Source organism: Aricia agestis, chromosome 6 (assembly GCF_905147365.1).
Source record: "Aricia agestis chromosome 6, ilAriAges1.1, whole genome shotgun sequence".
In the NCBI taxonomy this organism is placed as follows: Eukaryota; Metazoa; Arthropoda; class Insecta; order Lepidoptera; family Lycaenidae; genus Aricia; species Aricia agestis.
The window spans coordinates 8,738,250-8,750,264 of NC_056411.1; the positions used below are offsets into that span (position 1 = coordinate 8,738,250).

Genomic DNA, 12,015 nt, shown 5'->3' on the forward strand with positions numbered 1-12,015 from the left:
GCCCTCGGCTAATACCTAATATCAATTCATAATCTGATTAAATATTAACAATAATGAGGCCAAAATGAAGATCACAGTAATATAATTAATTAACTTTAATATTTTGTAACTAAGTAACATTTTGTAAATCATATTTTTGGCAAAGGAGAAATACATGACAACAGCTGATGGGTGTGTTCTTTAACTCATATAGAGTACTGTTGAATGCGATCTGACGAGATTTGATTGGCTATTGTGACGTCATATTGACCAAATAGTATACTTGTCCAAATAGTATTCATCCTAATATGTCAGATAGACAATTATGGTCAAATTGCTTTTCTCTCATTTTTATCGTCACTATTATTTCTTTATTATTAAGATTTGTGATTTTTCGCGTATTCTTATTGAGAAATTTAAGAATGTGTTGTGTACTTTTCAAGAAATATAATATTGGAACTATTGGATAATAATTTTTCTTTTTTTCTTGAGTGAAACAAGAGACATTTGGTGGTCACTGCGAACTACGATACAAAGTCAGGTAAGATGAATTTATGAATTTATGCGCATTGCTCCTTATTAGAAAGTATTTTCGATTGAAATCTTCTTATTTCGGTTTTTCTATATCACTTTGCTGATTATGAAACTGAACCCAAAATCTTCAAGTAGGTATGGTACTCAAATTATGCAAATCATAAGTATTGCTAGGTTTCCTATTTACCATAATTTCTTATTTCAATATCAAGTTCTTATGGTTTCTATGAAACTGGAGAGCAATTTTTACAAAATAAATCATAAACTTTATATAAATATACTTCAGTATAAATTGTATTTTGTTTGTTGTGAACATACAATAATATTGTGTCAAGTACATGATAAATATCATGTTACTATGTTGATTGTACCTACTAGATAATGGAGACCTATTTAGGAAAGTTATTTAACAAAAGATCTAAAATGTTTGTTTTTGCCATATTTGTTATCCTTTAAAATTTAAATTACATGAACAGTCATATTTTATGTATGTATTTAGTTATTTTAATGTGTAGTAATCAGTACAAACCACATTACATATTGATTGATATAAAGCTTGTTGAATACATTAAAAACACAAAAAGAACTTACTTACATTTAATATGTGTGCCAGATATTTTTTACTAGATTAAGCCCGGCCGCACATTGTCCGAATTCTGATCAGAAACAGTTGAATTTCCTCGGACCGCCACCCCGCACACTATCCGAAATATCCTTCCGGCGAGTTCGAGCTCACTCGGCTCAGTACAAAATGTAAGAGACAGCATGGACGTTCAACTGTTTCTGATCAGAAATTTCGGACAATGTGTGGCCGGGCTAAGAATGATGGACTTGATTTTCCCTTTCGAAATTCAGTGCTTGAAATCCAAAAAGAAAAAAACCTATTTAAATAATAAAAATTAAAACCACTGAATTTATTACTTCATTTATTGAGCTTTCTCAGGGTGGGTTGCACCAGAGGGGTATTTATAGTTAAGGTTAAGGTTATCGTCAAATATGGCGTCCATTATGGAATTTACTATGGATTTGACAGTTCATTTGACATTTTGTTATGGTTAAGGTTAAAGTTATAGTTAAAGTAAGTTGGTGCAACCCACCCTTAGGGGGGTATTACATTATCATTTATATTGTATCATAATATATAGGATTTGATTTGATCATATCTGCATATTACATTATCATATTTCATTGATCCTATTTTACGTCATATTATGTGGTTTTAATAGCCAATGGAGAGCGCTAACGCTGACAGGTATTGACGTCAGGGTTACTAAATCTCAGAGAATTTGATTTGTCAAAAGACATCGTCATTTTCAATATGGCTTGTTTTTTGTTATTTCAGCAAGATTATCCAAGTATATAATTAGAAAAATAATTACATTACATTATTTAAAACATATTAACAAACAAAAAATTAAAAACTCTTTTTTATATTAAATAACTGGCAACACCTATTTCTATGACAGTATTGGATCCGATCTCTCAGCAAATGTCAAAAATCTATGACCAAGGAAGAAATAAATCATATGTCTATATAACATTATCCAATATCATTGACTCAATGTTCTCGGATCCAATATCTTATATCTTTGAACGAGCAATTCTTGTATATATATATAACTAGCTGTTGCCCGCGACTTCGTCCGCGTGGACTTCAGTTTATAGTACTTTATAGCGCGCGATGTCAACAAAATTGGTGTCAAAAGCTTTTATAAAAAAACCCTGGTACCCCTTAAATCAATACAGCTGTGCAGTGTGCACACAATAAGTATTTCATTTTTTTATATTAAACTTTATATTTTATGCCAAATTTTAAAGCTTATTTAGCCCTCCGATTACACAACTTTACCCATAAACTATTTATCATTGATAGATTTAAGGTTACGTCACTGCACAGATAAAGTACTGAGTTATTTAATACCGTAGAATAGATATAACAATCGAAAAAAATCGAAACTTAAATGTAAGATGATACCACGTCTTATAGGAAGACTTTTGAGCAAGCGTCAGCGCGATGTAGAAGACGCACGGCGCCATCTATTATGAATTGTTGGAACTAACTTAATTTGAACAAATTTACGCATTTTCACCCCCCTTACAACCCTTTTTTCCAGTAAAAAAAGTAGACTATGTCCTTTCTCAGGCTTTAGACTATCTGTATACAAAATTTCATTACCATCGGTTCGGTAGTTTTGGCGTTTGGCGTGAAAGCGAGACTGACAGACAGACAGACAGACAGAGATACTTTTGGCGTTTGGCGTGAAAGCGAGACTGACAGACAGACAGACAGACAAAGATACTTTCGCATTTATAATATTAGTATAGATTATGTGCACACTGCACAGCTGTTTTTGGGTATTTTGATTAATTAAGAGCCGCGCTACACCGTAATGGCAGCGGCGAGGCGAGCACTTTCAGCGCTGCCATTCCGGTGTAACGCGGCCCTAAGAGGGGTACCACTTACCAGGGTTTTAAAAAGTTTTTAAATTTGACACAAATTTTGTTGACACCGCGCGCTATAAACTAAAGTTCACGCGGACGAAGTCGCGGGCAACAGCTAGTTAGTTAATATTAACGTGTATAACAATCGAAAGAATCGTAAAACTACCTCAACATGGTACCACCTCTTATAGAAATACGCATGAGCAAGCAATAGCGCGATCTAGGGGACTCTTGGCGCCATCTGTTTTGAGTTTTTTGGAACTAAGTTAATTTAACCAAATTTACGCATTTTTACCCCCTTACAACCCCTTTTTCCAGTTAAAAAGTAGCCTATGTCCTTTCTCAAGCTTTAGACTATCTGTGTACAAAATTTCATTACAATCGGTTCAGTAGTTTTGGCGCTGTTGTTTTTGAATTTGATGTCTAAGTTGGTAGGTGAGTTATTAGTTAATAACGTGTATAACAATCGAAAGAATCGAAAAATCTAGCTCAATATGGTACCACCTCTTATAGAAATACGTATGAGCAAGCAATAGCGCGATCTAGGGGACTCTTGGCGCCATCTGTTTTAAGTTTTTGGAACTAAGTTAATTTGAACAAATTTACGCATTTTCACCCCCTTACAACCCCTTTTTCCAGTTAAAAAGTAGCCTATGTCCTTTCTCAGGCTTTAGACTATCTGTGTACAAAATTTCATTACTATCGGTTCAGTAGTTTTGGCGTGAAAGCGAGACAGACAGACAGACAGACATAGATACTTTCGCATTTATAATATTAGTATAGATAATATTCTAACGTATTAAAAACTATAAACAAAAACATACTAACTAATAAGTATGATTAGTTCTATGTTACAATAAAGTAAAAAATAAAACGCCATCTGTTGAATCGTATTAGAACTAAAATGTTCATTCCATCGATATATTTCTGGATTTTTTATAATATTATTCATAAAATATGTTTAAGATTTTTGAAATTTTATTTTAATACACATCCAAGACCCAGGAAAATTGAAAACTTTTTGTTCCGCCTGCGGGACTCGAACCCAGGACCCCCGGGATGAGCGCTGGCCACGCGCAATGCGAATTCATTTTCATCGAAATTTTCATGGAAATAAGATATTTTCCCACATCAAAATGTAGCCTATGTCCTTTCTCAGACTCTAGAATAACTGTATACAAAATTTCATTGCAATCGGTTCAGTAGTTTTGGCGTGAAAGCAAGACAGACAGACAGACAGACAGACAGACAGAGATACTTTCGCATTTATAATATTAGTATGGATTGGAATCTCGGAATCGGCTCCAACGGTTTTCATGAAATTTAGTATATAGGGGGTTTCGAGGGCTATAAATCGATCTAGCTAGGAATCATTTTCAGAAAATGTATTATTATTCGTGTTTTATCGATAATCGATAAACTAAAAAATATGACGCTTCCGGACATCTATTGGCGAATAATAATACGATTTTGCGTTATTAAGTAACACGAAGTCAATGAGTGTTTGCTATACCGAGCAAAGCTCGGTCATTTTGAAAATAAAAATAAAATCTTTGGAAAAAAAATCTCTTGATTTTGTCAAGAGATGTTAATTTTTTTAAATATTTTTTGTATAAATACCTAATAATCTATAGAACTTTCCTGCACTACTTCTATAATGGGACAAGAAGTGGATTAGGAGCTAGACATTAGTGACGTCCAGCGCCATACTTTACTACAGCCAGAAATTACTAAATATCAGAATAAGAATCAGAATCATTTATTTCAGAAAATTGGTACATAAGGTGATATTATTTAATATTTATAGACATATTGTGTATCACAATTTCAGCCTTTGGGTGTAGAAATATTAAAGTTTAAAATAATATAAACACACATTTTAACTTCAAACTTTTTCCAAATGATGATTATTACATACTTGCATTAGAATTAATTGTGACATCATTCATAACATGTAGTGGATATTGGCAAAAATCTTCAATTATATATAGTGACCGACCGAACTTTTGGTTTCGGTTTCGGCCAGTTTCGGCCAAAAAATCTAGTTTTGGCCAAAAAATCTAGTTTTGGCCAAAAAATCTAGTTTTGGCCATAGTTTCGGTTTCGGCCGAAATATTGCCGAAACTTTCGGCCTCGCCGAAACTCATGCGTCGTTCGGTAAACTTCGCAGTTAACTTGTGCTTGCTTGCCAGCGAGGCCCCGGCTCAGTTCGCCACATCTATTTAATCGTGATTTGAGATTATGTTTTCGAGATTATTATTTAGTCCTAAATCAAAAGTTAGCACTTAGTTTTATTTTTATTAAATTGTTTAAAGTTATTGTTATCGAAATTATATTATTGAATTTTATTTCTACGACAAACGCAGGCTTATTTACTATACGTAACTATTGGCAAAGTACGTGCTATTTTAACAATGTTTCCCAAACAAACGATTTAGTAAATGCTATGATAAATTGATTATTATATTGTGTATGAAGTTTATTTACTTACTTAAGAATTTTGTTTGACTGTGCGATTGTAGGATATATTATTAGGATATATTATCTTGCGAGATTTAGTGACGCCTACTGAAGGTTTGCTTAGTAATTTCATTTTGAACTTCGACCGCGGTCGTGTCCATGTTTCCCATAAAAATAATATACTGCAATTGATTTTGTTTTCAGTAGTACGTCGTTAATGTCTAAGGGAGGATTTTACCAATCACACAACTTTGTTTTATAAAACTTAGTTCGCATTAAACGCGTACCTACGGAGATGTAAATCTCGTTTTGTTTCAAATGGATTTCATAATCTTAATCACGATTAATAAATCAAAGGTTATGTGACGTCACGCGATAATTTTACATGGTTTTATCATTTTGGAGTCTAGGTACGTTATTTTATCAATAAAAAAAGCAAGAAACGATGCATAAGCTACACAGACGCATCTATCAAAACTGTCATCTTGTCATTTTTTCGTCCATGATTTTCGATTTGCTATGACACTACACTGACAGGACTTTGACAGCTTTTATGAAGTTTAACCGTCCAATGTTGTACAACTGGTACAACATTGGACGTTCTGAAGATAAAACTCTGATTTGATGTGAACGTTATGTTGGTGAAATGCAATTTGGTGCTATAAACGCGTTTAAATACGTTTAGAACAGATTTAGTGTACACTAAACGCGTCCTATTTCTTAGGTGAAATTGTACCTAAAAAAAATTACTTGAAATAATTCATGCTCTTGTTTCTTATTCGAAAAAATTAAAAAGGGTAATCCTTCGTTGTAATACATTAAGGGGAATTTTACCAATCACACTTAAAACTTCGTGTTATTAAACTGAGTTCTCGTTGAACAACTGGTACAACATTGGACGTTCTGAAGATAAAAACTCTGATTTGATGTGAACGTTATGTTGGTGAAATGCAATTTGGTGCTATAAACGCGTTTAAATACGTTTAGAACAGATTAAGGCTGGTTTTATAGTAGAGCGTTTCGCAGCGCCGTTGGAGCGCCGCGCGTTCGAATATGTATGGGGGTAGTAGTTGCGTTTTAAAGTCCGCGCGCTTGAGCAGCGCCGTTCGTCCATACGTTTGTTACAGCTTCGAACGCGCGCGCTCCAACGGCGCTGCGAAACGCTCTACTATAAAACCAGCCTTAGTGTACACTAAACGCGTCCTATTTCTTAGGTGAAATTGTACCTAAAAAAAATTACTTGAAATAATTCATGCTCTTGTTTCTTATTCGAAAAAATTAAAAAGGGTAATCCTTCGTTGTAATACATTAAGGGGAATTTTACCAATCACACTTAAAACTTCGTGTTATTAAACTGAGTTCTCGTTGAACAATGAACGCGTTTATAATTATGGCGACGTAAATCTCGTTTTGTTTCAAATAGATTTCACATTCTTCTTTTAATCGCGATTAATAAATCTACGTGTACGTTAGGCCTTACGATGATTTTTATGTTTTTATCATCTTGGAGCCTTCTCACGTTGTTTTATTAACAAAATAGCAAAAACGATAAATAAGTTCCCCAAACACATTTGTGAAAACTGTCGTCGTAACAAGTTTTTCGTCTGTTTTTCGATCGGTCATGAGTTCATGACACTACACTGATAGGACTTAAGTGTGTTTTATGAAGTTAAAACTCGAATATTTGGTGTTCAGAAGGTAAAAATCGGATTTGCTGTGAACAAGTTTAGGTTATGTTGGTGAAATGCAATTGAGTGTTACAAACGTGTTTATACGTTTAGAACCGGTTTAGTGTGCGCTAAGCGCGTTCAATTTCTTTGGTGAAATAGCACCTACTTGGAATCGTATAAAACGGAATATAGTAAAAAAAATCTAGGGACCATATTAGAGTCTAATGCCTGTTGTCACCAACCGCCTCCGAACGCTAAGTGGTCCCCTAGCGGCCATTAGGGTACATATCCTTCAAGATTTCACGAATTTTTGTGTGTCACGTTCGTTCTTAGGGCGTAAGAACTTTTGCAAAACATTACTTTTTTTTAAATGTGTTTGTTTTAAGAGATATTTGACCCGCAAGGATCGCTAGGGAACACTTAGCGTTAGAAGACCGTTGGTGAAAACAGGCATAAGTGATAAGATTAAGTAGATAATAATAATATTATTTTAATATTAAAACTCGAATATTTGGTGTTCAGAAGATAAAAATCGGATTTGCTGTGAACGAGTTTAGGTTATGTTGGTGAAATGCAATTGAGTGTTACAAACGTGTTTATATATTTAGAACCGGTTTAGTGTGCGCTAAGCGCGTTCAATTTCTTTGGTGAAATCGCACCTACTTGGTATCGTATAAAAACGGAATATAGTACAAAAAAATTCTAGGGAACATATTATTAGAGTCTAAGATTAAGTGGATAATAATATATATTTTAAGAAATATCGCAAAAAGTAAAAAATTCAATGCGGTACTTTTTATCGTTTAAAAAGTTGTAATTTATGTCTGAAATCAATAAAGTTCTGTAAATAATCGTAATTTAAATGTTTTACCAAGTTTCGGTTTCGGTTTCGGCCGAAACTGAGAGCAAGGCCGAAAGTTCGGTATCGGTTTCGGCTGAAAAACCAGTCTCGGTCGGACACTAATTATATAATAATATTATGTAAAATCAAAATAGTTTAGTATAATATGATAGAGCTCTAGTAATTTTCATAAAAATGTAGCAATGACAATTTTTTTATGACCGACTCAAAATTTAAATAAGACATTTTGTGGGACCATGTTTTTTACTCAGTTAATCTTCCATGGCAATTTTAATTTTTAAATCCTTAATACCATTAATCATTTTATTTTGTCTAGAATGTTATGAAATGGGTACATTGTAAATAATATTATACATCCCGATACCCAGTACTATGCTCAACACCAATCTTTATACATTGTACAATATAATATGAAGTGCAGTCGCAAGAGATGTCCTTGGCCTTAGCTGCAACAATGCTACTCCCAGCAGTAAGCTGTTGTGAATTGTGATTGATTGTTCAGTTTTATCACACACTGGCATCACAAAATTTTTGAAGTATGACATATAATATGAATTTGATTTTAGGCTGATTCTTAACTTTATAAAATATAATAAATAATTATTCTATTCTTAAGGAGCTCACTCACCGGGAGCACTCACTTGTAATGTAACGTTACAGAGTCGAGCATTGCAATACGCACCTTGTAATAATACAGTGTGTAATATCTTGAACGCACCTGCAGCTCTTCTGATGCTGCGAGTGTCCATGGGCGACGGAAGTTGCTTTCCATCAGGTGACCCGTTTGCTCGTTTGCCCCCCTTTTTTCATAAAATAAAAATAATAAAAAAAAAACATCACCACACCCACTCTCAATAGCGCCACATCACAACGATTGAGTAATAAAAAGTACCTTTTAAGTTACTAATATTAGTAAAAACTGTGCAGCTGTGTAGGTTTTTGGTCGCTTTATTTTCCTAGCCCGCAATGAAGTTGACTTTCGGCATCATGCACACCCACAGAAATACTATATCCATTTCTGTGTGCACACCGAACTTTTTAAGAAATTCGTTCTTTTGTTTACAAATTGGGATTGCTTGTACATGTTTAAACTGATTTTGACCATGGAAACTTAGATCAATGATTGGTCTTCATTGGCCAATCATGAATTTGTGCATGGAAAGTTATCATATTTTCAGTTGCTTATAAACTTCCAAACTGTAAATACGGTTAGCAAAAGAAAATCACTGTGTATTGACGAAAAAGCTTTTTAATTAAAGAAATTGAAAGTAGTACTTGTTCATGTAGCCTGAAGGTAACTTGTATGCCTTGTATAATGTCCCAAGCAGGGTTGCTAGATCGCCAAACCTAAAAACCGGACAGCTTAGCCGTATCAAAATGCCGGACAACTTAGCCGTATGAAAATGCCGGACAGCTTAGCCGTATGAAAATGCCGGACAGCTTAGCCGTATGAAAATGCCGGACAGCCTACTATTGAGGACTTGGCATCTCAGCTCTCAGTATATGTATATCAATAAATTTGTTGTGTACTTTTCAGTTGAATAAGACCTATAGTCGCTAGTATTAGTAATTTTCATATAAAAATGGAGATGCAGAGCTCTACAAAAGCCGAACTTCCTTTTATATTGGCCGGACACGCAATAACCTCCTCGTTTTTGGAAGTCGGTTAAAAAGCCTGTCTTTGTCTGGCCTTACCCGGACGCCTGTCGCCTGACAACCCTAGACCCAAGTCACACGCAATGCAGCAAGCCGTGAGCCGTGGCTATTTCTGTCCGGTCCGTGGCAATGGCGTCTGTAATTGCATGTAGGATGTTTTATCGCCAATAATTACTACTGTCTTCGTGCTAAAAGATTGAAAGTCTGACCGCTCTGCTTACGTTTTTTTCGCGTCGTCCTATTGCTGCCCATACACGCTACGGTCTACCGGAGAGGTCCATCTGTGCAGGTATACATGCGCAGGTTTCAGTCGAAAGAATTGATTTTCGATTTTGCGCCGGTCGCCTGCAAGAAACTGCACAGCCTGCCTAGCATACGCCAACGAGATATCTCACTCTCGAGATAATTAAAAACTACTCGTCTCATAATGTCAAAATCTCGACATTATCTCGAGAAAACTCTATAAAAATGTGCTATTTCGATGATCTACGCGAGAAAAAATGTTTGTCATGCTAGGGACTAGGGTCAATAGAGATGAAGAGACAAACCATCAAACATCGAGAAAACATGTAGAGTGAGATATCTCGTTGGCTTATGCTAGGCAGGCAGGTCTATTCCCACATACATTCCGGTCTACCTGCGTAGGCATACCTGCATAGGTGGACCTCTCCGGTAGACCGTAGCGTGTATGGCTTACATTACGGCCGCACTCGGACATTTAATGATGATTAAACTTTGAAGAGTTTGACAGAAAATGTTTATGTCAAAATCTTCATATTACAGTCAACTAATTTTCGTCTCTAGTGCGGCAGTTAGATTACGATCATAAATCAACTAGTTTATACGACCGACATTCGTTTATCTCAGGAACTATATTTTTCTGGGATCCAAACTATAAGATAAGTCCTATATATTTTACGACCTATGTAGCTCAGTTGGCGGGCGTGTTGGTAGACCAAGCCGGGGGTCGCGGGTTCGAGTCCCGCCGACGGAACAAAAAGTTTTCAAAAGTTCCTGGGTCATGGATGTTAATTAAATAAGTGTATCATATAATAAAAATCTTAAATATATATTATGTATATAGTAAAGTATTACATAATATATTTCCGTTGTCTGGTACACCGTACATGACGTAACACAACTCAAAGTCCTTTAGGTACTTAGCACGGGGCCAGACTGACGTGGTGTGAAGCGTCCATAGATATTATTAATCATACATATTATTATTATTCTTTTCCGGAAATCGAAAGTATCTCCTAATCAAATGTCAACCAATCTATACGTGAGCCAAAAACTTTGTATCCTTTTTGACGAAAAACGGGGAAACGTATATAATGAAATTTTGCACAGTTATAGTTTACATGGTGAAGGAGTGCATCGAGCTAATATTATTTTGAAATTATGCTTTTATCGTACATATTTTTAACAAATAAAACATTACACACACTACAACACACACACTAGGAAAAATGACAGATTTTTGAGTGACAAGCAAATTGAAAATGAATTAGTTTTTTTTATTGACTCTTAGATACTATTAGACAATGCTTACACGGCCAGTCTGAGATCAGCTGAGTCCCAGACACAAGAGTTGAAAAAAATATGATAAAGTCAATATTTTTTTACAAAATATAGGTAGTAGTCCTAATGCCGTTGAAACTAATCTCTAGTTCTAATAAAGAAGTGACAGACTGACACATTTTCGCCTTTATAATAATGTTGTAGATGTTTTTGATTGGTGGTTATAGGCAAATGGCAATTGATCGTCCGTTTGTAAAATAGGCGCAGATACTATTGTATGAATCGCATCATATTTTTGTAAGGAAAAAAAAATTCAACAGATACCTTAAAAGTAAAAACTAAGGAATAAAATTTGAATAAATTGAAGGGTTTGTTTCTAACGTTGAAAAGTAAAATTTGGCAATTTACCAATAGTTTAAGTAAGGTTAAAGATTAAACCATCGCGTCGCCCAACACCGTAATCCTTGGAATTAAAAAAAATGTATTCGATGAAAGAGAACAATACTAACCTAACTATAGCGCCGCTCTTTGGAAACCATTGTGATTTGTGACATAATTTAATGTTACATCCAATTATCATTTTTTTATGAAATAACATCTAATAAAGTGTCCCACTTTTATTAGATGTTATCAAACTCTCAATGTTATCTGAAAAATTGATCGCGTCTTTTCTTTCTCTGGTTTAATCAGTTATGATTAATGATCAATATCACAGATCACTGTCGTATTTGCCGTCGGAGTTATAAAATATATTTATTTACTATCTCTCTCAGATATATTTACTAACTCCTTTGTCATCAGTAAATATCATCTAAAAGGGTCGATCATCATCGAAATCATCGAAAAATTAAAACGTTCGCGGCAAGCCATAATTTAGGGTTAAACTAAAGG

General features: G+C 34.7%; 1 protein-coding gene across 2 annotated transcripts in view; it reads left to right on the forward strand.

The window, feature by feature from the left end:
• Positions 1–325: 325 nt before the first annotated feature.
• The window catches only part of LOC121728363 (myotubularin-related protein 4), a 58,955-nt gene continuing 47,265 nt past the window's right edge, over positions 326–12,015 (forward strand). For both annotated transcript variants that reach the window (XM_042116526.1, XM_042116528.1), the window contains exon 1: positions 326–520. The gene's annotated coding sequence lies outside the window, so the exon portion shown is untranslated. The remainder of the gene's footprint in view (positions 521–12,015) is intronic.